A 27,133-nucleotide genomic window follows, 5' to 3' on the forward strand; every position below is an offset into this window, starting at 1 on the left:
TATGCAGCGAGGCTTTTCTGGTTAGCCTCGCTGCAGTGAACCTGACCAGAAGTAGATAGCACAGGCATTTTTGCTTTTCTGATCAGCTTCGTTGCAATAAACCTAACTAGAAGTAGAGAGCACATAATGTTTTTTACTGTCTCCCCTGTGAACTGGTCAGTTTTTTGGTGTCATCGCTTTCTGGTTAGTTAGTTTTTTTAAAAAAAAAATATGGCAATAAAATATCACTAGATCACTGGAGCATCGAACCAATAGTCTTAGCAGGTTCTCTGAATTCCCAGCTTTCATTTTAAAAAAATAAGTCTCTATCTCCTTCCCTCACAGAGATATAAGGGAAAAGGCATATATCTAAAATGATTTTTAAAATAAAAAAGAACAAGTTCAACAACCCCCATCTCAAAGCCTCAAAAATGTTTTAGAGTCGTAGAAAATCATCTCGGGTGACATGGTCCTTTAAGGTTTCCCAGAATTTGGGAGCAATCCTAAACATGTCTACCCCCAAAGAATACGTCATTTTATTCCATTCTCAATTTATTCCTAGTTTTACACCCAGAAAATTGCTCGTAGGATTTTATCCTTTATCTCTTTTCTTTCCTCTTTCTTGCTTGATTGTGTTTCTAATTTGCAAAAGGAAAGCATTCTCCTACGGAGAAGCACAGCTAACTTGAGCCTTCTAGGGCTCGGTTTGAACTACGCTACCCTAAAGAGGGATCTACATTGGCAGCAGGTTTCACAAGGGAAAGCATATCTGTTGCATGCTAACTGGAAAAGCAGGTGTCACCGGCATAATAAAACCTTACAGCTATTGAAAAACTGTGAGTGCCTTAGGCACTATCTTCCTGTCCTTGCTACATGTACAGTATAAACACAAGAATCCCTTCATTTAATTTATGGATGGTGGCATTTCTTTAGTAATTAAAATTAAGGCTCTGTTTCTGTCTTGGCTGTTTTCTTTTACTTTGGCCATGGGTTTTGATCTGTTCTGTAGTTGTTCCTTCATAATGAACATTGCTCTTGGAGTTCTCATATAAAGTACAGTTAGATCCTTTAAAAGCAGTGATACTCCATGGCTTGGGAGCCACATATGACTATGATATACCTGTGGCTCTCCTGAGCATTGTACCCTAGTGCCGCACCCTGCCTCACATCCCAGGAACATGGGCAAGGCTGTTGTAGTTGAGAGGTGGTTCCTACTTTGAAACAGCCACTACCAGAGGGACTGGAAAGTAGGTAAGTTGTGAGCCTCTCTGAGCTGTAGACCGGTGCTAGAGATGGCAAGTAAAAGACTGACATGATATTTATCAAAGAGACCTGGGTGGGTAAAGAAGGAGGTTTGGCTTTCTAATAGCTCCGTCCCCCCAGGTTTCCTGGAAGTGCATCTGCCTAGGCTTGGTGGGTGAGGAGGAGCAGCAGCTGAGATAATTCATGCCTATATGGCCCTCACTACATGCTTTGCTACCAGAGCCCCAATTCTGAGTGTATGCTGGGAACAAGGGAGGCTGGAGAATTCTGCATGAATCCTGCCGTAGGAACCTGGTTTTAGGTCTGTTGAAATCTACATTCAGGAAATCTGGGCTGACGAAGCCGGTTGGCGAAAACGTTTCCGGGTAGAACGTTCCCTTCTATCTCCAGCGCGTGGCTCTGGCCACGCCGGGACCTCCCGGTCTCCCGACCTCGCCTCGCGACGAGAGGCGAAGAGTGCTAGCAGCCTTAGGGCGCATTTCCAGGACGCCACTTCGGATCTTCATCCACGCGGCTGCTTTTGCTTTGGCGTATTGAACTCATATTTACCAACTCGCTTTGGGATCTTCTTATCACTGTCTCTTTTTCCTTTGTGGCATTGTCATAGCCTCACAAAAATTGTATTGTGTATGTATATAGAGAATACCATAGTGATTACTCACACTGTACTAGAATTTTACAACTTATTATAAGATTGTTGTCATACATTGAGCTCGTGTGCTGTTTATTTTCTAACTAGGGAACAAGGGATAGACTAGGGGTCCCCACCCTGCTGTCCAACGTTCTCTGTCCCTGAGCGGACAGAAATGGTTTAGGCTTTGAAGATCCCAAAGTTTGTTGTTGTCAGGGACTTTATTTTTCCCAACCAATTTTTAATCCATAATCCTGCTCTCTTATCCCTTAACTGTTAAGCTTATCCCATGAGTCTTGGGTGAGGTACCTTGTCAAAAGCCTTTTGGAAGTCCAAGAAATGTCTGTCAGATCTCCCTTATCCGTATGATTGTTAATCTGCTCAAAGAATTTTGAAAGGTTAGTGAGGAAGGGTTTCCCTTTGCAGAAGCCATGCTGATTTTCTCTCAGCAGCCTTTCTCCCTTGATATGCTTAATAATTCTGCCTTTAATAACAGTTTCTACGAATTTACCTATAACAGATGTTAGGCTAACTGGCCTTTAATTCACTGGATCTTCCCTGGACCCATTTTTTAAAAAACTTCTGTGACGTGCCAATTTCCAGTCCTCTGGCAGAGAGACCAGTTTTAGCAACTAGTTATGAGGTACTGGCTAGTATATCAGCAATTTCGTACTTGTGTTCCTCAAGAACCCTCAGACGCAGGCCATCTGCACCTAGAGACTTATTCATTTTCAGTTTGCCTGCCAGCCCTAAAACTTCATCTCTCTTTACCTCAATTTGATCCAGTTCTTCAGACATCCTTCCAAAAATCCAACTCCAGCATGGGTACAGTTCCTATATTTTCCACAATGAAAATGGATGCAAAGTTTCTCTGCCATCTCCTCTTTGTCCTTAACTAATCCTTTTGTTCCTTTGTCACCCAGCTGTCCAACTACTTCCATAGCCAGTTTCCTGCTCCTGATACATTTGAAGAAAGAAGGAGGAGGAGGAGGAGGCATTTAATGTTGTGTAAATTATGCTGCTGTCCAATTTAACTGTGGTTTTCTTGTTGGCTGTGTTTTGTTATGGTTTTGTTCATTGATGAGGGACAAAAAACTGTCCACTACTATATTTATCTGTGGAAATTTTTCCATTCCTAAACATTCATTCATTCTTTCATAAAAGTAATTAGTAACATAATGAATGAATACAATACCAGTCAAATTGTGTAGTTTCAGAATGGTAATTAATTTTTAGGCGGCTTTTTATAGGGAGCATATAAATTAAATCATTACTCTCTCACACTTGTACATGTGTGTGTGTGTGTGTGCCATCAAGTCACATTTGACTTATGGCAACCCCATAGGGTTTTCAAGGCAAGAGACATTCAGAGGTGGTTTGCCATTGCCTGCCTCTGCATGGGCTGAGAGAGTTCTGAGAGAACTGTGACTGGCCCAAGGTCACCTTGCAGGCTTCATGTGGAGGAGTGGGGAATCGAACCTGTTTCTCCAGATTAGAGTCCGCTGCTCATATGAAGGAGTGGGGAATCAAATCCAGTTCTCCAAATTAGCGTCTTCCACTCTTAACCACTAAGCCACATTGCCTCCTCTCTCACACATGCACACACATATATTTTAAAACCCACTCTGTGTGCTTTCTTTTCTTCTCATAATCAGATATTTCAGTTCAACTACTTTTGGCAATTGGAAAAAAACACTTGAGCTATTTCTACAGCATATAAAATTAGCATGTTCATTTGTATTTTCATTTTACTACATATAAGTAAAACTTGTTAAATGAGCTCTCCAATCAATCCGTGGAGGAAACATTTCCAGTTCCAAAATCTCCAACTGAACCGCATCACTCGTATTGTTTGTTTTCCTGCTGCATTTTAATTGATTTTGCAGCCTCCTTGAGAACATTAGGTTGGAAAAGGTGGATTAAAATTATTTTAAATAAATGCAATGCTTACGTTTCTATGGTAACTTTTTTAAAGTTATGCAATCTATTGGGCACACATTCAAAAAATTATATTGGAATGAGGCCATCCCTCTGAGACTATCCCAGGATAAATGTTACATAGTATTTTGAATAGGAAAGTGCCAATACTATGAATTTCTTGTAGTTTTGTAATATGCATTACACAAATACAAATGTAAACGTGCATAAGAGCATACAAAGAATTTTGCTGGATCAGTCCAGCGTCCTTTTCCTATCTAGATGCTTCTGCAAGCAAGGCAGTAAGACAGCAAATCCTACTCTGTATAATTAGAGGTTGTGCTGAAAAGGAAAACTCCTTTTAATTACTGTGGCTGAGAGTGATAGGTCTGACTACCCTTCATGAATTCGTAAATCTGCTATTAAAGCCATCTGAGATAGTTGCCCTCATTACACCTTGTGGCAGCAAATTCTGTATGTTAATTTTGCGTTGCATGAAGAAATGACTGTATTGTGTCCGTCTGACCGAAAGTTAATTTTATGACCTGATTTCTAGTACTCATGAGACTAAGGCCCATTATGCATGCTCACTTTACCCTTCTTTATTCCCCGTTTCAGCCAGGATCAAAGCAACCTGGGTTGGGGAAAATTGTATGCATTGGCTTGAATGATCAGGGAATAAACTGTGTGCAAATCGCGGGCATGCATACAGAAAAGCAGTCTCCCCAGTTCAAATCAAGTCCCACCCCTTAATTAATCAAGTCCCACCTCGTGAGAGAACATTTCCTCCCCCCCAGACCCAACTGCCGCATAAAAAAGCATTTTAAGAACAAAACACAAAAAAAATCTTCTTTACCATGTTATCCATACCATTCTTAACTTTTATAACCTTCTGTCATGTTTCCCTTTATTTGTACTTTTTAAAAGTTGATATAGCGTAAAAGCTAAGAGTATGAGCTGTGGTCTCGGAGCCAATAAGGCCCCAGTTCCATCTCTCTTCTGTTGCAAACTCCCTGTGTGGTCCTAAACAAGCCATTCTGTTTCTCACCTTTGGCCCCCCCATCTGCAATATGGAGATATTTCTGTCCTACCTACTGTAAGGGTTGCAACAACATCATGCAAATTATGATTTTGATTATACTAAACTAAAAAGCTCCAAGTACCTTTCCTCGTGCTGACATTATTTCAATAATTTCTGGTGCCTTTTTCATTACCTTTTTGCGACTCTACACAAGCCTTTTTCACATGACTTGACCAGAATTTTAATGTACCTATTATTCCAAAATCAATTGCCACGTATATATTGACTGCTTTATAATAAGTTCCCTTTATAATGAGCTCTAGTATGGATTTTTAAATTTTAGTTTTCTCTTACCTGTGAGTCAGGTAGGTTTTCCCATGGTTGGTAGGAAAGGTGGCATGTATACATTTAAATTAATAAATAAATGGAAAGGTATTTGATGATAACATTGTGTACCTGGGGGACAAGAGTGGATTAACTGGCCTACACTTGTCTGGCTCACTTTGAATCCCTTTCTAAACATTTATGTTACAGTGTCAACTTGCCAACCTTTTTACATGGAAGCTGATTTTAGTGAGGTTTCATACTTTTATTAGAAAACTTTTACATTTGAGCTGAACCCTTGATGCTGTATGCCATATGACCTCAATTACTTAAGTATTTAATATTTTCAGTATTCAGCTTCGGCCGGGAAGGGCTGGTTATAGATCACAAAATAAGATAAATAAAAATAAATTAGTATTCTTTTTCTTCATGTAGCTTGCACATTTTTAATTCAAAAATATAAACAGGAACATTGTGGGAAATCGCACAATTATTCCTTGTATGTGGACACCTTTGGATCTATTTGGTAACCAACCTTTTCTGCTAGTTAAAGACAAATCATTCCTAATAAGCACCAAGATTAAAACATGTTCAGAACTGTACAAATATATGCAGTGTTGGCAAAATGTCTTCGTTGTACTGAATTATTTTTGCTCCAGTGGAAAACTATTGTAAATAAAAAGGATGAAACTTTGAGTGCAATCCTGCAAAGGGAGGATAGATCTGTGGCGGCCAGGAGCGGTGGAGCCGAACCACCTCCTCAGAAGCTTCATGGCCACCATGGAGAAAAAAAAGAGGGGTTTATTAAGTAAAAATACTGAAAAGGGGAAAATGCCCCATTGAACGAAGCAAGGCTGCACAACCGCAGCTCAAGGGAGTGTTCCCGGAGTGAATGGGTTTAGGAAGCTGCCCAAAGGCAGCTCCGCCCCTGTGAAAGCCCTGCTGGCATGGCTGCGTAGGCAGCGGGGGCTGGCTGCTCCCTGGACGCTGCCGTGTTTGCTCCCGCCCGGTGTAGGTGCCGCGTACGCCAGCACGGGGTCACACCAGCTCTTAAGGAGCTTCCCCCCCCTTCAGGAATGGGCTGCCCACTACCTTAAATATCTACAGCATTGGTGTAGCTTTAAGATCTGGCTTCAGTGGACTGAAAAGGATTAAAGAATGTTTATTGTGGGGCTGGTTATCTTAAATGGGTTTAACTTATTCTGCCATGTTCCTCTGATGAAAACTACGTTGATACTCAAAATGCTCACAGTTGTACTAATTAATATAATCAAATTGTAAACTGGAATAATCTTGTAGTTTTTGAACATAATAGATTAAGAAAACAATGTTAATGTGATATATGATTCCCCACGATCTCAGAAGCTAAGCATGGTCGACCCTGGTTAGTATTTGGATGGGCATCCTCCAAGGAATACCAGGGTTGTTACATGGAGCAGGCAATGGCAAACCACCTCTGAACATCTCTTGCCTTGAAAACCCTATGGGGTCACCATAAGTCAGCTGTGACTTAAGGGCACAAAAAATGTGATTTCCCATTGACCATAATTCAGGGCTGCACAAGTCCCAGGCAACATCTCACTTTGGTGCCTAGAAACTTTGTTGTGGCTCTTAGTAAATTATAAAATTAAAATACAAAACCCTGAAGACTGAAATGAGGCTAGCTCCTAAATGTTTGGGGCTGCGTCCTAGAGCCAAAGAAAGGCCTGCCATACCCTACTTTAACTCAACTCAACAAAATGTGGATGAGTGAGGAGCAGCAGATTTGTGTCCCCTTTTGAAATGAAGAAATTTTGGAAGATACATTTTTTTTCTTGGCTCTGTCTCTCTTCCCACTCTCATACAACCTCCTTCCATTTTTAAATTGATGATGTTGATAAAATGGGGAGGAGGAGAGATTTGCTTCCTAGAAATAGATTTCTTTGTTAAATATTAAATCATTCAGGTTTTCCAGACAACTTTGAATGAGAGGTTTATCTGGAAACCTTTCTGGTACTGCAAATAGATATGAATCTAATTTAGAAAGTATATTGCATTTAGTTAACCAAATCAGAAATGCCATAATAATTTCGTTCACTGTGAAAATATTTCAAGAGTTTCAGAAAATTAATAATACATATTGAATGGGTACCAGTCAAATTAAGCACTTTCTAAGTTATAATTAGCTTTTTTCAAATGACAGCCTCTAAGAAGCCTATATAAATCACACGCATACCCAAAAATCATTTAAACCATATTAAGTGTTTCTTTTTTTTTTCTTCTCCTGATCAAATATTTCAGTTGAACTAGTTTGGAAGAACTTCTACAGTGAAAAACCAGTGGAAAACATTCAGTCTGTCTATCGGCAATCTCCATGTCTTTCTTAACAAACGTTTCACTACTGTGTCATCTAGGGGCCCACTGTCCAACTGGCTCATTTCCTGCTTCTGATATATTTGAAGAATTTCTTATTGTCTTAATGTATTTAGCAAACATGTTCCTCACATTCTATTTTTGCCCATCTTATTATCAACTTACTTTTTATTTTGCTGGAACCTGTGCTTCTTGTTTACCTCATAATCTGTGTGAAGTGCTTTGAACACTCAGAATTGCAATATATCTGCCATGCATTATTAAGCTAAGGCCTTCATGGGAGATGTGGGCTTTGAGAAGCAATGTGAAGGCAGAGAAGGAACACACATGAAGCTGCTTTATACTGAATCAGACCCTTGGTCCATCGAAGTCAGAATTGTCTACTCAGACCGGCAGCAGCTCTCCAGGGTCTCAGGCAGAGGTCTTTCACATCACCTACTTGCCTAGTCCCTTTAACTGGAGATGCCAGGGATTGAACCTGGGACCTTCTGCATGCCAAGCAGATGCTCTGAGCCACAGCCCTTCCCCAATAACACATGACACACATGAAGCTGCCTTACACTGAATCAGACTCTTGGTCCATCCAAGTCAGTATTGTCTATTCCGACGGGCAGCAGCTCTCCGGGGTCTCAGGCAGAGGTCCTTCACATCACCTACTCGCCTGGTTCCTTTAACTGGAGCTGCCTGGGATTGAACCTGGGACCTCCTGCATGCCTAGCAAACAAGACTGAATGACCTTCAGGCTTGGCTAGCGCCTTCTTCCTGCAGCTCTCTCAACGAAAGGCAAAGCATATTTTCCCTGTCTTGCATTCTCAGATGGTGAAGATCTGACCCTTTCTTCGACTCTCGCTCTTCTTTCCCCGGCCACGAAAACCTTTCCAACAATTCCAAAGTGCTACAAAGTTACTTGCCATTTCCGGACGTCTCTTGCCCCCCCCCCCATCCTCCATCCGCTGGCGGGGGGAAGAGAGAGAGAGGAAACTATATACTAATAGCAAAATTGGGCAAATCTGAGGATACTTAAATCCAGAGACTGGAGGGGTAAACGTGCAAGACAGATCTTTCTACAAACCTGAACAGTGTCCCAGGTTTGCAGAAAAATGTGAAATCTAAAACAAAACAAAACATTGGGGGTTTTAAGCCCCCAAAATGACAAAAGGAGCACAGGTAGTTTTTACAAATGGATTCCCTCAGTGGCTGTTGCGAGGCAACCAGAGCATTTCAGGCTTGAAGTTTCTGTGAGTAAAAGCCAGCGGAAGGGATCAGGGCCCTTTCCAGGGCTGTTGTAGTTCAGTTGTAATTCTGGGAGATCACCAGGCCCCACCTGGAGGTTGGTAACCCTACGCCTGGCAGCAACCTCTGAGTGACTTGATTCCACCTGACTTGCATGACTCAAGTAGGCCTAGCTGCTTGCTACTGTTCAACAGCAACCACCCTATGACACCCAGTGTAGTTAGAACTTCAGAGCAGGGTCTGGGAGACCCGGGTTCAAATCCCCATCTGGCTGTGCAAGCTCACTGGGTGATTCTGGACCAGTCACATACTTTTAGTCCAACCTGCTTCACAGAGCTGTTGTTTGGATAAAAAGAGGAGAATAACATAAGCTGCTTTGGATGTCACTGTGGAGAAAGGAAGGGTATCATTGAAGTAAATAAATAATAAAAGTAGTTGACAATGATAGGCAGATAAAAGGTGGGTCAATGAATGGCTGAGAAGGTGAGAAAGGCAGGGGAAAGGGAGAGGGTATGGGGTTTGCCAGGAGGAGTAAAATGGGAAATAGTGTGGAAAGGGGGTAGAGGGGAAAGCGAGGTGCCACCCTACAGGTCCTTGAGGGTTCTCTACCATGTAAATGGGCCTGACCCAGTGGCTGGCATCACACGACTGGGCCACAGTTTTCCTTGGTCGAGGCTGCTGAGGGTAGGAGGGAAAGCTTAAGAGAGAGGACCAGATTAAAATAGGTTGGCTGTTGGTTATTAGAAAAGAAGGCAGGGAACAGGGCAGAGGCTGTGGGGGCTTTCAGGAAAGGGAAAGAGGAAATAGTGGGGGACGGGGAAGTTAGATGCCTCCTACAAGTCTTTGCGGGTTTTCACATACGGAACTATATCAGTAACTGAACATTTTATGCAGAAGCTTGATTAATAGTCTCAGTATGGAGCAAGTAAGGATTGAACTGATTCGTGTGTGTGTGTGAATGTGTGTGTGGACAGTAAGATGATAAGACAGTTGGAATACCAGGTATATCCTATGGGTATCCCTAAGCTATTTGTGAGAGTTCTACCTTGTAACCCTGAAAGTCTGGCATTTTCTCTTTCCTCTAATGAGTTCTTTAATTAATCATAAATCTGACAGCGTTTCTTATGTTTGGGGTCTGTTTATCATTGTTCTCATGACTGATTCTGTGAATCAAACGATTGCATGAATTTCTCTGAACAGTTGTCCCTGATGAAGGATAATTGAGGAGGTGAGAGTGTGACCCTTATTAAGCACGCTAATGTCTGACACACGTCTTATTCTGAGTTCAGCCCACAGAACTGCAAATTCATTTCAGGCAGTGAGGAGGAGACGCAATAGAACAGGTTGCAAAAGAGGGAAGTGGTTGAGGCTGTGTTACCTAGGAGCCAGAGCAACAAAAATAAATTGCAAGCAAGAGTTGAATAATCAAGAACACTAGCAGTGTTCTGCCACAAGTCCATGCCTTAAATACAAGTGAGCTGTGCATCAACTTGGAGAACATAGATGTCTGTGTGGAAGTTAGAAAGCACGTCTGCCTCACTTTATCCTAACAGAATAAAAACACAGGTCTAGGTTAGGTTTCTTTCTCTCCTCATCTGGTTCGTGGTCCAGCAGAATCCCCACCCTGCTTGAAAGCAACCTGTTATAGGTGGTGACTTGAGGGTCATGCTTGGTGTGACCTTTGAATGTCCTCTTTTGTCGTCCTCCTCCTGCCCAGATGAGGCTGAGCAGTAAGCTGTGCCACCATCCACACTCAATTTTATTGGGCAAGGAGTAAGGATTGAGGCTCTAATAAAAGAGCAAACCCACAGTCATGAGGGATCAAGGCTGTAAATTATGTCAGGTTTTTATTTTAATTGTATATTTCTGGATCGGCAAGCTGTGTGTTGTCTCAGTTTTCCATTGTTTTAAAGTTAACTGTCTTGGACTCATTTCCAAGTCTCTTCTTATCTTTTTTTTGTAAAACAACAACAACAAATCATTGCATCTGATTTCGGTGTTGTCGGTCCAGATATCTAACTGGTGCGCACCCATTAAACATGTAATGGGGTCGTTCAGTGTATATTAAAAAGTTGTTGCTGTTATTTGCATCAATGTGCAGGATGCTTGATAAGGTACAAGGAGACAGATCTCTGCCCTATAGACCATACAGTCTAAAATCTGATATAGGGGCATAGGGGAGGTAAAGGCAGGGATAAACAACATTTCAGTTGTGCATTCTTAGGCTTAGATTAAGTTGGAAATGGGGATTAAGCAGTCGGGCCAAAGGCTTCTTGGAAAAGGAAGAGAGATTTGGTGGCATCATGTACATATTCTGAGATGAGGTTCCAGGCATTGAAGAGAAGCAAGGGAGAAAGGGGGTATAATCATTTGAGCATGGAGAAGGTCTTCACCGTAACATCAGTTGTAATGTCGTTCAGCAAGAATTGGCAAGTGGATGTTCTACAGTGAGGGGAAAAAGTATTTGATCCCCTGCTGAATTTGCCTGTTTGCCCTCTGACGAAGAAATGACCAGTCCGTAGGTCTATTGTAGCTGTGAGAGATAGAATAACAACAGGAAAACCCCCAGAAACCCAGAAGACAAAAGTCAGAGATTGATGTGCATTATAATGAGTGAAATAAGTATTTGATCCCTTTGCAAAAGATGACTTAGTAATTGGTGGCAAAACCCTTGTTGACAATTACAGAGGTCAGATGTTTCTTGTAGGTGGCCACCAGGTTTGCACACATCTCAGGAGGTATTTTGTCCCACTCCTCTTTGCAGATCCTCTCCAAGTCAGTAAGATTTCGAGGCTGATGTGTAGCTACTCGAACCTTCAGCTCCCTCCACAGATTTTTGATGGGATTAAGGTCTGGAGACTGGCTAGGCCACTCCAGGACCTTAATGTGCTTCTTCTTGAGCCACTCCTTTGTTGCCTTGGCTGTGTGTTTTGGGTCATTGTTATGCTGGAATACCCATCCTTGACCCATTTTCAATGCCCTGGCTGAGGGAAGGAGGTGCTCACCCAAGATTTGACGATACATGGTCCCGTCCATCGTCCCTTCGATGCGGTGAAGGTGTCCTGTCCCCTTAGCAGAAAAACACCCCCCAAGCATAATATGTCCCCCTCCATGTTTGATGATGGGGATGGTGTTCTTGGGGTCGTAGGCAGCATTCCTCCTCCTCCAAACACGGCAAGTTGAGTTGATGCCAAAGAGCTCGATTTTGGTCTCATCTGACCACAACACTTTCACCCAGTTCTCCTCTGGGTCATTCAGATGGGCATTGGCAAACTGCAGACGGGCCTGTACATGTGCTGTCTTGAGCAAGGGGACCTTGCGAGCTCTGCAAGATCTCAGTCCTTCACGGCGTAGTGTGTTACCAACTGTTTTCATGGTGACTATGGTCCCAGCTGCCCTGAGATCATTGACAAGTTCCCCCCATGTAGTTCTGGGCTGCTTCATCACCGTTTTCATGATCATTGCAACTCCATGAGATGAGATCTTGCATAGAGCCCCAGACCGAGGGAGGTTGATAGTTAGGGTTAGGGTTGTCACCTTCTCACCAAGCTGCTTGACAATAGTCTTGTAGCCCAGTCCAGCCTTGTGCAGGTCTACAATCTTGTCCCTGACATCCTTGGACAGCTCTTTGGTCTTGGTCATGGTGGCTAGTTTGGAATCTGATGGATTGATTGCTTCTGTCAACAGCAGAACCCTAACCCTAATCTGGCTGGTTGATAGGGGATCAAATACTTATTTCACTCATTCTAATGCACATCAATCTCTGACTTTTGTCTTCTGGGTTTCTGGGAGTTTTCCTGTTGTTATTCTGTCTCTCACAGCTACAATAAACCTACCATTAAAATTATGACTGGTCATTTCTTCGTCAGAGGGCAAACGTGCAAATTTAGCAGAGGATCAAATAATTTTCCCCCTCACTGTATAAGGGGCCATCCATTTGCTGATTAAGGGTAATATAATTTTTTTACGGGGTTCTTCATGTAAACAACGATCTAATATAATGTGTTGTAGGGCGTCTGGCTGGCCCGTTCCGCATGGACATACCCTCTTGTTAAAGGAAGTCTTAGTAAATCTCCCGTATAAAACCTTAGATGGAAAGGAATTGAGTTGAGCTAGCATAAATGCTCTCCGTTGAAGAGGGGTAACCTTTATTGCATTGCCCCATATTGAGAATGGAGTTGAGAAACAAAGCAACAGGAGTTCAAGCGGCATGCTCAAGGAGTTTGGAGGCAAAGGATAGATGGAAAATTGGGCAGTAGTTGAAGCCTCCTCTTAAGGGATGGGTTAAAGGGGAACCTTTTTGAGAAGGTGGAGGTAAATGAAAGCATGTTTGAGCACAGTAGGGAAGGAGCCAGAGGTGAGCCATACACTGATTATAGAGAAGAAGAGAGTGATCCCCCCCTTTCCTGGCTGATGTCTGGGAGACCCAGGTTGGAATCCCCATTCCGCCATCGAAGCTCACTGGGTGACCTTTGGCCAGTCGCTTCCTCTCAGGGTACTCCACATGATTGTTGTGAACATAAAATGGAGAAAAGAGGGGGTATGAGTACCTAAATAAATATAATTCTGTATAAAGCTCCAACTCAAACCCTACCTTTTCCATAAAGTCCTTTGCTTAATCTCTCATCCCTGATTGAAATGCAGCCCAAGTATAAACAAATGCATTTGCTCAGATTTGTATTTTTGCCTTTCACATTCCTTTTTTCCCCTCTCATTCCTTTTTTTAAAATATTTGACTTCAAGGTTGTAGTAAGTAGGAATACTGAGAGTTTCTATTCAAGTAATGTAATCATTATAGAAAGAAAATATTTTTATAAGCATCTGAAATTGGCAACGAGCATGAAAAAAAGAACTCTACAAGAACTGAATTTGTGAGTCAGAAAACTGTAATTGGGAAAGCATATGTTCACATCTTTATCTGTCGCAATGAAATTTTCAAAGTTGAAACAAAAATATTACCAGAACTAAAATATTATTCCAATTTTATATGAAGCATGTGTATGCACTGTTTGGCTTCTCTCCACCCCAAACACATCAAATCCTATTTCCCATATAAAGTAAGCATCAAGGATAACCTTCAATATGCAGGAATCCTTGCTCTTGGATAATTTTGCTCCTGTAATTTAGCTAATTTTAATTTTGTTGTAGGACAATATTGGGATCTGTTGCCCATGCTGTAGCTGCAGTTTGCATTGCATTGTTTGAGAGTGGCGAGTTCTTGAGAAAGAGTAGGGATAGATTTGTGAGCTAGTTCGTTGAAAGGGGGGGTCTTCAGTTGAGGATCACCACAGTCTATTCCTGAATAGATCTTTTGCCACTTTGAGTTTTCCCTTGAGAGCCTGTGTCATGATACGGCTGTGTTGCATTTGCCCTTTCAGACTGTTTGGACATGTCTGTCTCTGGGGTTAACTTCTCAAATGCTGTAGCTTTCATGTTTGCTTAACTTGAAAGAGATGGTTAAGAAATCAGACTCCCATCCCACATGCATAACATCTTTTCTGCAGTTCTTTTTACCAGTGCCTTTTGCAACTAATCTTAAAGCCTCTTAAGGAAACACTTGCTGCATTTTTTCTGAACTATTGGGATATAGATGCTGATGGTGCTTCTTTTAAGATTAGTTGTGCTGTGGAGTTGTGTCCTCGTGAGCTTAGGACAGGAAGAGCATAGGTCTTGACACCTGGCCTGTGAACGCACTAGCAACTTACCTCGCAATTTAAACGTGTCCAGTACACAAGCATCCAACACGACTTAAAATTTCTGTTCCAACCGCGACGCCTTCCTCCGCTGCATTAGATAAAATTTGTATGTTTTCCCCTCGCACACCCCGATTTAGAGCGTATTTTTTGGAAGAGAAGTGGGGGCAGCACTTCCGCCATCACAGTAATGACTGCCGTCAAATTCCCATGCATGTGCGGCAGCATATACGCGCCAGCTCGAAGGAGCATTGTGATTGGCTGAGGTGGTAACCTGCTGCTCATACCCACTCGGTGCTTGAAACAAGGACGGCAATTGTTCCATCGTCAGCGCCAGGGGAAATTAAGGAAAATTCACGGGGCACTTCATAATGGTTGCGGGAAAGCCAGTTTAAAAAATGGCGGCAAAAAGGGGACAAACAAAACCTGTGATTGTAATGCAGGGAAGGAGTTTTACTTTGGGAAAGCAAAACTTGCCGCCTTCCCACCCCTCGCATCTGCCTTTGCCTAAGCGGTCAAAAAGAAAGAGATGTTGCACATCGCCTCCAACAAACCCTCCCGATCAAACGACATGACATGGGCATAAGCGCAAGCTGCAGACGTTCCATTTATTTTGAGCAGAGGAAAGATGGCATTTCGTGCAAGCAATGATAAAAATACCCTTTGCAATTGATGAGGCAGTAGCAAACTTGCTGCTCGCGCAAACTGTTGCGCTTTTCTGCAAAGCGGAAAAAAGGGCGGTAAACGAGTGTGGGCAGTTAGGGAGGTGGGGGGTGGACTGGCAGCAGGAAGTGGAGTGAAGACAGATTTTCTGTTCGCACTTTAAGGTTCCGGGAGAGGAAAACGTTTCATTTCTATTAATTCGCCGTATAAGCAAATGCTCTTAATGCGGAGAAATTGTGCTCTGGAGACATCTCCGGAATCCTTCGGTTGAGATGAAGTGCAAACATGCAAGGAAAGCCCACAGAAATCGGAGCTGCAAACGCGAAGTGCGGACATGGTCCTGCTTTCCAGCACATACTGTTGCTGCACATTTCAGGAGCTGCTAATGTAGGGATCCCAGCCTCCATATTGGGTTTGGCCATCTCCCAGAATTACAGCTCATCTTCAGACTACAGAGATCAGTTCCCCTGGAGAAAATGGATGCTTTGGAGGATGGACTGTATGGTGTTGTAACCCACTGAAATCCCTGTCCTCCCCAGGCTCCACCCCCCAAATGTCCAGGCATTTCTCAACCTGGAGTTGGCAACCCTACCCTCATCCCCCACCAGTGGCCAGGGAGGATCTGACAGCCCTATGTCTGTGTGACAGTATGGAACTGTGTTGGTGTTCAACTGGGTAACTTCCACTGGAACACACAGAAATGTTGCTAGTGGTGTCTAGGTAGCTTGACACATGGCGTTAGATTTAATTTGATTTTGTCTGTTCATATCTATTTTACTCACTCTTCTTTCAGAGAGCTCACAGTGGCATTCAGTGCCCCCCCCCTTGTTGTCCTTACAACAACCCTGTGGGATCAGTTAAGCTGAGAGAACAATGGGACCAAAGTCACCTAGTGGGCTTTGTAGATGAGTGGGGATTTGATCCTGGATTTCCCAGGTCTTAATCTGACACTCTAACCAGTGGTCCCCACCTTCTCGAGTCTTGGGGATAAGATCCCTAAGAGTCCTGAGTGAAACAGCAAGCAAAGGGTTTCAGGTTGCTCCCTACCAACTGACTGACTGGTAAACTGTTGAGTTCATCCTTTGCAGGCACATCACAGTCACACATCCTTGGCTTGATCATTGACAGACTTTCGTATGTCTTTGGATTTGGGATATCTTCCCCTTTCTTTGGAAACTGAAACCAAACAGCATCTCTTCCCCAAAGCAAAGAGCCGGCCCTGTCTTTCCTTCTACTCCTTGGAGGAGGAGGTGGTTCAGAAGAATCTGGGAGCCATTATCTTTACATCTATAGGAAGCACCCATTTGGAAGCAGCTGCCTCTTTCGTAAGAGGATGCTTGACTTGGAATCTCCAAACATTTTATGACTGGCCCCAACCCTCCCCACTGTCTGTCCACCCAGTACCCAGTTTCATGGTTTTAGGTGCCAGGTAAAAACAGTTTTTACTGTCTGGTCTTTTGGTGGCATTTGTTAAGAGATTGGTACGCTGGAAATGTTACTGCTGCTTGCTTTTAGTTTTATTGATTAATGTTTCTCTGTAATATCATAATATCATAAAAATATATCTTAGTAATGGTGTACAGTCTTGGTTCAAAAGGCAAGGTAAATATTTCAGATAAAATAAATTGTCCCTGTGCTTTTGGACCTTGATGGAAAAAACACACATAATTTTTGAAAATGGCAAATCAAGGCTACATGGAGAACCAACCCATGTTTAGTTATTAAAGTATATCACATATTTATCTCATTTAAACATTAACTGATGAACTGTAAGGAATGTTTCCACTCTTCCTCCCTTTCTGATGCACTTATCTTTCTGTATCATATTGGAAAGCCAGAATTTGAGCTGTGTGCATCCATTTTGCCATTAAACACACTTAGCTGGAACCCTTGGGCTCTTGGAAGGTCACCACCATGATCCAATAACGTCACTCATCAAAGATCCCAAAGAACTGGAGGTTTTGCCAGTATGTGATCCAGCCTGGGCAGATACCTGGTGTTCATGGACGCCCATGATTTTACTACCTGGTCTATTTTAGACCATAAATTATCTGTAAAGATGTGCTGTTCATTACATGAATATATTAAAAACAAGGCTGGATTGAAAAACATCTAGATCAATCACTTTCAACTATTTGAAAAGAACCTCTACTACATCTTGAAACGGGTTAAAATTTACTGGTGGCAATGTTAATGCAATCCTTTGCCGCATTGTAGCCTTGATTTCCCTATTGAGTAGCCATCCTGTAGCCTCTAAGTAAAGCTCTCTACATCCATTGTGAGAGGAGAGAGTCATCTTGCTATGCACCTGCTATATCCAGATCCACCGACATGTTCGTTAGGTGAGCCCTGCAATGCTCACCCTATCTTGGAATACATCCTCATCCATAGTCCCCTTATTGTGTGTATGCTGCGGCAAGGATCTTGTGCAGTTTAGGACTATACTGAGCATCTACTGTCTTACAGTGCTGTCATATTTTTATCTCGATGAGATTATAATGCAGCCCTGTAAATTCTGCTGCTTAGTTTAATTGTCTTAAGGGAGCATGTGGCTCAGGTATAGTACATGACTAATAGGTTGTAACATCATGTGAGGGGGAGCTCAGGCCTTGAGTCAGAAAGCTGACCTAATTTCCTTTTTGAAAGTAAATGTTCAGTAAATTGCCTGCCGCCACTCCACCACCACAGTTGCTTTGACAGATGCATTTCTTTCAACATAATCATTTGACATATCATTAAAGCACAAACAAGGATGCCATTGTAATCTGAGGGTTTATCAACAGGATGATCTGCAGCAGCAGCCCACCAAGTCTCATTTTTAGCCCCTACTGGACACTTAGCAAACAAACGATTATACTTTAAACATATATCAGGTCAGCAGAAAGCTGTAGAATTGGAAAGTGTGCTTCTGTCCGCCAAATGCTTTTGCATTATAGTCAGTAGTCCGCAAATAGTAACTGGGCTTGCTAGTCAAGTTTGATTTTCTACCAGCCAACTTAAGAGTCCAGTCCCACCACAATAGTACTTGTAACAATAAGATAATTCCTAGACTAATCAGACCTTATACTAAGTGTGTTAATATAGAGGGGAAGCATTGTGGTCTATTTGGAAAGCATAGCAAAATCGTGTGCAACAGGATCAATCCCTAATCTCCACAAATTTGTCTGAACTCCTTTTTAAGGCATCTAAAGGCACTGCATCCTGTGTCTGTGAGTTCCACAGTCAACCAGTGTTTGTACAATTTGTCTATACAATTTTCTATCTGCTTTGAACTAACTTGATAAAGCTGGACGGAGCCCCATGAAGATGGACGTCATTGGCAGACGCTGCTGGAGAGGGCAGAACAAAACCTGAACTAAAGTAAAACTCTACACTGAGGGGGCAGCCAGAGGCCAAACTGGCACGGGGTGGAACTTCAGGAGAGAGAGAAAGAGAGTCAGACCTCTCCAGTTTCCTTCAAGCCTCCTTGAGCTGCCCACAGGGTGAAGGATCGCTGCCCTCCCCCCAGCCCCTTCACTTCAGGGCACACACCACAGCCAGACTCCCCCTTTTCTTTTATGCATATTACAGAAATCGGTACAGGAAAGAAAGAAAGGGGGATTTTTCAACATTCAATTCACATGATAGATACACTGTTCATACAGCAGGTTAATTCACCTCTCTCTACCAGCGTGGTGTAGTGGTTAAGAGCGGTGGTTTGGAGCGGTGGATTCTGATCTGGAGAGCCGGGTTTGATTCCCCACTCCTCCACATGAGTGGCGGAGGCTAATCTGGTGAACTGGATTGGTTTCCCCACTCCTACACACGAAGCCGGCTGGGTGACCTTGAGCTAGTCACAGCTCTCTTAGGGCTCTCTCAGCTCCACCTACCTCACAGGGTGTCTGTCTGTTGTGGGGAGGGGAAGGGAAGGTGATTGTAAGACAGTTTGTGTCTCCCTTAAATGGTAGAGAAAGTCGGTGTATAAAAACCAACTCTTCTCCTCCTCCTCCTCCTTTTTCTTCTTCTCCTCCTCCTCCTCCTCCAACAAAAAGGATCCATAGAGCACTGTCATGCTGCTGGTGTCCCAGAGGAAGTGAGTTTTTGAGGGGTGTTAGAAATGTGTATTTAGAAATCCAAGTCCCCCGTATATACACAGTTCTCAGGGTTCCTGAAGAGAAGCCTCTGTGGTAAACATGCTTGTGCAGAAGGAAAATCCCCAGTCAGAAACTTTGTCAACAAAGGATGAACAACATAATTAGAGAATTACCAATGTTTAATTCTTCAATGATTTTGTTCAAATAATAGCAAGTTAGAGCAATTTGTGCAAATTATTTTCTACCCCACCCCACCCCACTCCTGTAACCTTAACTCTCACTGGCTCATTAGGCATTTAAGCCGTGTTTAACAGCCAGAAGAATAAGCACATTAGTCATCAGTATGTTGAAAGGGTTTGTAGGTGTATTCTGTTGCAATTGAACCACAAAGTGAACTTCCATATCATTTATAATTCACTGCAGCACCGAGGATGTAAGGTTAATGAGAACATTGGTTAATTACATTTAACAAGTTGCTCTTTCCGGAAGTGTAGCAGCTCTAGGAAATTCCTCCCATCATTCTATCTGCAGATACAGTAGTGCTTCAGCAACACATGTGTGTACGCACACATGCATAGAAGTACATGCCAGGTGTCATTTCCAAATATTCTTCCTGGACTCTAAAAACAACCGTTCATTTGATTCAGTCCCCCAGGTATGAATACGATATTTTACTTGTTTTTTTTTACCAAGGGGTAGCTGTATTAAGACTACTGCAGCCAACATAAAAAATAATAATCTTGTGGCACCGTAAAGACTAAAAACTAAGCTGTTGTGATTTTTTTTTAAAAAAATGTTGCTTCTGCAGCAGCTACCACCCAGCACATCAGTCTTCCCCGTGTGACTGAAGGTCGGCTTGGGCAGCCGTTCTGTGGCCGGCTCCAGCTCCTGCTGCAGCCATTTTATGGGAGGCATTTTATGGCTGCACCCACCACATTGTGTTAGAACCCCAAAGGGTTGGGGGGGGGGGGTCGCTGCTTTAAGGTGTCACAAGGTACTATCATTACTTGTCTTGTGTATGGTATTGCTCTGGATTCTTGCACTGTTACAATTATGTTTTAATTATGCGTAGTAATGCAGTGATTCTTTCCATCTTCTCCATGTTTTTTTTCTGTGGCTCCACCATGACCATGGGTCCAGGAAAGGGGGGGTGTCATGATGTGACAGCTAGGATTGCCTGGAACTAGGAGTTCTGGTTGTGGTGAACTACTGAAGGCTATAGACTAGTGGGAGGCAGAATTGTTCTATCCGGTACAACTTTGGAAAGCAGGACAGAACCCGGATAGTTATGCTGTATGCAAGAAGAGAAATTAGCTGTTTGTTCCAATTTGTTCTTCTTCTTTCCTTCCTTCCTTCCATTTATACACTTCACTTAATTATAATCCTCCCTACCTCAACTCCACCTAGTGGCAAGTTGTAACACTGTAGAAACATCAACATTATTCATGTGGACTCTTATGTTTAGAACAGCATGGCCATTCCCTTCCCTTGACTCCACAAAACTACTAATCCTTCTTTCACCTAATCAGACTGAAAATAGAAGCAGCATCTGTATTTTTCAGCTTTCCTTAAGTGTTAAAGTGCTGTCTGCTTTAGCTCTTTTGAAGCTCCTAGTTAATGGGGGCTTCCAATCTGCTCTCTCCTATAATTCTCTCATCTCATGTTAGCTCTCTTTCTGCCCAGAACTCTTTTGTGCTTCTTAGACGCCATCAAGTCTTGTGTAGGCCCATTCAAATGAATGGAGCTTGTGACTTTGTCTTGTCTTCATTCACTTCAGTGGGGTTTGAACAGGAAATGGCACTGTGTTTTGAACATGATTGAGGCTTTGTTTTCTTATGCTTATGATGGTCAGCTGGCGCATGACCTTTCTGCATGCTTTCCAAATTCCCCCTTATTCAAATTCCTTAAAGTACCTCCTGTTCTGTATGCAGTCCAGGCCCCCCCAATTTTGTTGAGCCTGTGGGCTCTTTTTGAATTTTGAGAACAGAGTATGGGCATCTGGCTGCCATGAAGATCCAGGACCAGTCAGAAAATAGCTGTCAGGGGATGTTGGGAAGTTATAAACCAAGAATCCTCCTACTATGAAGTCAATTATTTCTGGGTTCTCCTGCTCCGATGAGGTGCAGGAAAGCCAGGATCGGCTCTTTGCTTTGAGTAAGAGCAAATGGGCACCAGGAAACCCATCAGCTGATGCCTATGAATACCACGATATGGGTGACTGCTGTTGTCTTTGACCGCTTTCTCCTAGTATCAGGTGGTTTAATATTTAGCCAATATTCTGGTCTGGGACTGGATCCTTGGCTGTAAATTTGGATGGATAAATGAAAATAGCTCTATCTTGCTTAAATACCATTAAGCACAGGTAATTAAACTTGTTCAAGTGAATGAATTTCCACTCAGATTCTCCTGTGCTGAGATAGTGTGCATTTAAAGGAAAGCACTCCAGATTTTCCTGTTAATTGTTCTCTCTAGTTTCCCTAACATGCTTTCTCCTTTACATATCAGATGGTAGGTTTTGTTGTTCTCTCTGTCTGTGAAACCTTCTACCTTGGATCCAAAATCTCACTTCTCCTTGCTGACTTGATTGCCTTTAAAGGTAAAGGTAAAGGTCCCCTGTGCAAGCACCTGGTCATTCCTGACCCATGGGGTGATGTCACATCCTGATTTACTAGGCAGACTTTTGTTTACGGGGTGGTTTGCCAGTGCCTTCCCCAGTCATCTTCCCTTTACCCCCAGCAAGCTGGGTCCTCATTTTACCGACCTTGGAAGGATGGAAGGCTGAGTCAACCTTGAGCTAGCTACCTGAAGCCAACTTCTGTTGGGATCGAACTCAGGTCGTGAGCAGAACTTGATTAAAATCTGACTGGTACTGTAGGAGTGCCTGAAGCCAAACTGGCCCACCCTTGCACTGGATCGATACATGGCAAAAATGGTTCTGTTGGCACAGGGAGAAACGGGCTTTACATGGCATAGGTGATGCAGGTATTGCTTTTCAAGACCAGGTCTCTGATCCCATGCAGCCCTCATACATTTACGAAGAGTGATATAGTGTAACAGCTAGCTGGTGAGTCTATACACTGAGGTCGACTGTGTAACTCCGAGGAACTAAATTATAAACCTTTGAAGCTGAATCAGTGTAAGACCATTGGTCCATTTAGTTATGTATTGTCTTTTCTTGTTGGCAGCAGCCCTTCAGGGTCTTGGGCACAAGAGTCTTTCCCAATCCCAGAGATCCTTTACCTGGAAATGGCAGGGATTGAACAAATAAGGTACACACTCTGCCACTGAACTTCAGCCCCTGCCTTGTATGGGAAGGTCAAAGCTTATTTGTTCACTGTACTCTCTGAGAATGGGCCTTGTATGGACCTGTAGTTAGGTGAAATACTGGCAGTCAGTCCCTTGATCTTTATTTTATTTGAGTTTCGAGTCATAGGGTGTGTGGGGCTTCAGATGTGCAGATCCAGCAGGCCAAAATCTTACAAGCCCCACATTGTCCAAACTCTGCTAGCACAAAGAGCAGTCTGAACACCATCAGAGGTGATTCAGTTCAAGAGAGTGGTTGGTAAATAAGAACCAACAGGAATCCAGGGACTCTTTCTTAGACTTACCTACATAATGTTTCCACATGTAGGAAGTTCTTTATTCAGAGAGGTTCTCTATTAAAATGAAGGTGGGAGTCACCACCAAGCGAAAGAGGAGTTGGGCTCCAGTGCTACCTGGAGGGTAGGTTTCAGAAAGTGGTATTGGGGGACTGTTGCACAATTCCCAGTAGGATCCCTCAAGGCTCCATCTTGTCTCCTAGTCTCTTTAAAGTCTACGTTAAAGCACTGGGTGAGGTCTTCCAGAAATTTGGGCTGGGTTGTCACCAGTATACGAATGACATTCAGTTCTAACTCATGTTTCAGGCCAATCCCAGGGAGACTGTAGGGACCCTGAATTGATGCCTGGAGACAGTTTTGGAGCAGATGCAGGCTTATAAACTAAAATTTCATCCCAACAAGATGGAAGTGCTACTGGAGAGTGGAAGGTCTGACCTGGGCTATGAGGTGTCACCTGTTCTTGATAGGGTTGCACTCCCCTTTAAGGAACAGGTGTGTAGTCTGGGGGTACTCTTGGTCCCAGACCTACTGCTGGATAAGCAGGTGGCAGTTATAACCAGGAGTGCCTTTTACCAGTTTCGACTGGTTAGCCAACTGCAGCCTTTCCTGGGCAGAAAAGATCTGGCCACTGTGGTGCATGCCCTGGTTACATCTGGAGTACATTAGTGCAGTGTGCTCTGCGTGGGACTGCCCTTGAAAAGTGTTTGGAAACTTTAGTTGGCACAGAATACTGCAGCCAGGATGTTGACTAGTGTGGACTGTAAGGGCCATATCACTCCAGTCATAGCCTTATCTCCACTTGCCCACAATGTGTTTCCAGGCACAATTCATGGTTCTGGTGCTGACCTGTAAAGCCGTATATTATTTGGGACCAACATACCTGCAGGATTACCTTCTCCGTTATGAATCTATTCAACCACTGCAGTTATCTTCTGAGGCCCTGATTTGAGTGATCCCGCTTTCTGAGATTAGATGGGTGGCAATCTGGCAGAGGGCCTTCTCAGTCATGGCACCAAAGCTCTGGAACTCTCTCCCTAGGGAGATTTGTTTGGACTCTTCTTTTGCCATCTTCTACCAGCGGGTGAAGAAGAAAAAGTAGGGTGAAGAAAAGAAGCCCTGTGGTGCAGAGTGGTAAGCTGCAATCCAAGCTCTGCTCACGACCTGAGTTCGATCCCAACAGAAGTTGGCTTCAGGTAGCCGGCTCAAGGTTGACTCAGCCTTCCATCCTTCCGAGGTCGGTCAAATGAGTACCCAGGTTGGTGGGGGTAAAGGGAAGATGACTGGGGAAGGCACTGGCAAACCACCCCGTAAACAAAGTCTGCCTAGTAAATCAGGATGTGAAGTCACCCCATGGGTCAGGAATGACCCTGTGCTTTACCCTTTTTACCAGCGGGTGAAAACTTTTGTTTTAATTTGCTAGCCACCTTGGTGGCCAGTATGAGGAGAGAGAGGCAGGGCACAAATATTGTCAAACAAATAGATAAATCAAATTATGGTGTACTCTTACCAAGATGTTGCTTACTGTGGCGTAACAGAGCTGGTTTTTCAGTGGAACTTTGCTACCACAGCCACCTACACATGCCTACACAAGACCAGGCTAGACCTAGTCATTCTTTGTATTTTTTTTCCAGTTTGTTTGTTAATTCCTCCTTCCTCCAACAGAGGAACAAATATAGCATTATCCCCTGATTAATCGTTACAGAGCCATGCTGTTTATAACTGAAGAGAATCTCTCGTTTTAGAGTAAACGGCAGTCAAGTTTGGCTCCATCTTGTGATGGGTCTTGTTGTTTCCATTAGGTTTAGAATTACCAGTTAGTGCTGCAGGTTCCAGTGCGGGATGGATTGCACTAGAATGTGAGTATAATGCAAAATGTTCATGTAGTGATGAGGTGCCTTTCTACCTGAGATGGATAGCTGGAAGACAGTTGCAGGAGCCCGAGTCTCTTGTCATTTGGTTTTACAAAGTCATTTCTTATTCTTGGATGATATCTGTCGAGAGATCAGTAAAGACATGCCATATGCTCTTTCATAGGTTTTACATCAGACTTAACTGATTTTGTTTTTTAAGTTGCAAGAGAGTACTGTGGCTGCAGGGCAGAATAGAGCTGATCTGCCTCTGAAATTATTCATAGTTGTTTTTAAATAAGAATTTTAAATACTATGCAAGGATTGTGGGGAAAATAGGGAGCTGTTGCTTTTCGCCTTCATTACTAACTCAGAAAGACAGATATGCGCACAAATGGCATGCTCCTCAGAGGAGAAGGAAGAAGAGAATATTGAGAGCTTTATATTCTGTTTGAAATGTGCATATGCATAATTTGGTGGGGGGTGTCACATACCCGTACTAGCCCGGGGACAGCACAGTGCTGATCTTTTCATGTGTTTTGCTGTGTGGTTAATTAATGTAATGTCAGCTCTGGTTTCACTGATCCAGGGATGATATAGGACCTGTGGTTATCATTACATAGTCAGTAACTATCCTATATTGCAGGGGTGGGGAACCTTTTTTCCGCCAAGGGCCATTTGGATATTTATAACATCATTTGCGGACCATACAAAATTATCAACTTAAAAATTAGCCGACCAAGCCCCAAGCAGGCAGCCGTCCCAGATGACACCCCCCCCCAGCGCGGGCAAGCAGGCAGGCATCCAGCCAGTGGCGCACTTGCCCACCTGGTGGCACAGGATGGTCTGTAGCACCAGCCAGGCGTAGCCATCCAGCCACACGCCGGAGTTGCTCCTGCTCCGCATGGTCGGGGCCGGATTCTACAGCCGGCTCCTGCTACCTCTGCCTGTAGGGGTGAAATGAGGACACGCTGGCTAAAAACTCCCCCCCCCCGCACATTCTGGCCCTGCCCCCTTTAACCCCTCCATTGCCGCCACTTCCATCCCCAGCCCTCTTGTAGTACAGAGGGAATACGTTTCTCCACGGCCCAGGTGGGAAAGGGTTAACACAGTTGCTTGGGCAGTCCTAGCAGCTCCATAGCTAACGACTCTTCTGCAAGGGGGGGAAAAGGTTCCTTTTCTCAGCAAAACAAACTCACATCCACCTTGAATAGAGGCAATTCCTGTCCGTGGGAGGGGGCGGATCGCCAGTCTTTTTTTGGGGAGAAATTAGGCACCTCGGCTTATACGCGGGTCGGCTTATACATGGGTATATACGATAACTTTTCTTTTACACAGTTAAAAGTTTGAAAAATGAAATGTTTTTTTTTTGTCTAGCATGTGCAGTTAGTTTGTACTTGTATGTTTTGATGTTGATGTATTTAGTAATTTGTGTTCTAGACCCTTGTATTTTATTTGGCTTATTTTAATAAAATATTAAAAATAAGTCTAAGCAAAATAAAATAAATAAGAATAGAAATAAACAATCAAAACGAGCGGAAACATCCGGAAGGAACTGCTGCCAGGCTTTAGAGATGACTAGAAAGGAGGTGGCAAGGAGGATAGGAAAGCCTCTAGCTGGTGAAGTGGGCAGGAGAGGCAGTGGAGCTACAGATGGGCAGACCAGCATGTGAGCGGGGGCACGCATATCGTAGCAACCAGAGAAGCAGGAGGGAGGAGGTGGCAGGGAGGGTGAAAGGGTTGCCAGCTCCAGGTGAGCCCATGAGGGGGAGGCAGTGGTGGGCGGGGACAACAGGAGAAAGGGGAAGGGATGGGCCATGAGCAGGGGATAGAAAAGAAGCAGGGGGGGGCAGAAAAGGGAGAGAGAGGGCCATGGGGCTGGGAGCCAGAGAAGCAAGATAAAATGGTAGGATTCCCAGCCCGCAGCCAGTCTCACAAGTCCCCACTTGCAGAACCCTAATTTAGAGGAATCAAGAGATCTCTTTCTGATCCCCTTTAATGTCCCCATATTCCCTGCTGATCCACAAAATAGAGGTAAGGCATGCAGCTCCCATGTTAGTGTTCGGTTTAGCTCTGAGTTTCCGATGTTTTCTCCTCTGAAATAACCTGGCCCTGTAAAACGGCCACGTGGGGACAGGCAAAACCAGAAGGGGAGTTCTTTGGGCTTATTTTGTAGAGCAAAATAAGCAAAATATGATCAGTTACATTTCTTTTAAAGCATAGCTGTTGATCATGGGAATGCTCTGACAATAGAAGTGATGATGTGGGGATGCCGTGAAGTTGAATCAGCTACAGTTTCATCAGCCTACCCTAGAGAATTGGCTTTGGGCTTTAGTCAGTAGTGAAAATTATGTTTCACTCTGAAGGAGAAACACACAACCCCCCCCCCATAAGGTTTGAAAGTATTTTCAGTACTGAGGCTGGCACTTCATTAACGAAGTATTGGTCAACTAACTGTACAAATGTATTTATTTATTGGCTGATTAATTAAATCTGCATGTGAGAAAAAAGTTCTAAAGAGAAAAGTATGCTACGGTA

The 27,133-nt window shown here is 43.4% G+C and overlaps 1 protein-coding gene across 2 annotated transcripts in view; it reads left to right on the top strand.

Moving 5' to 3' along the window:
* The window catches only part of IGSF3 (immunoglobulin superfamily member 3), a 145,643-nt gene that overhangs the window by 57,595 nt on the left and 60,915 nt on the right, over positions 1 to 27,133 (top strand). The window lies entirely within an intron of this gene.

This window comes from Euleptes europaea, chromosome 12 (genome assembly GCF_029931775.1).
Source record: "Euleptes europaea isolate rEulEur1 chromosome 12, rEulEur1.hap1, whole genome shotgun sequence".
Taxonomy (NCBI): domain Eukaryota; kingdom Metazoa; phylum Chordata; class Lepidosauria; order Squamata; family Sphaerodactylidae; genus Euleptes; species Euleptes europaea.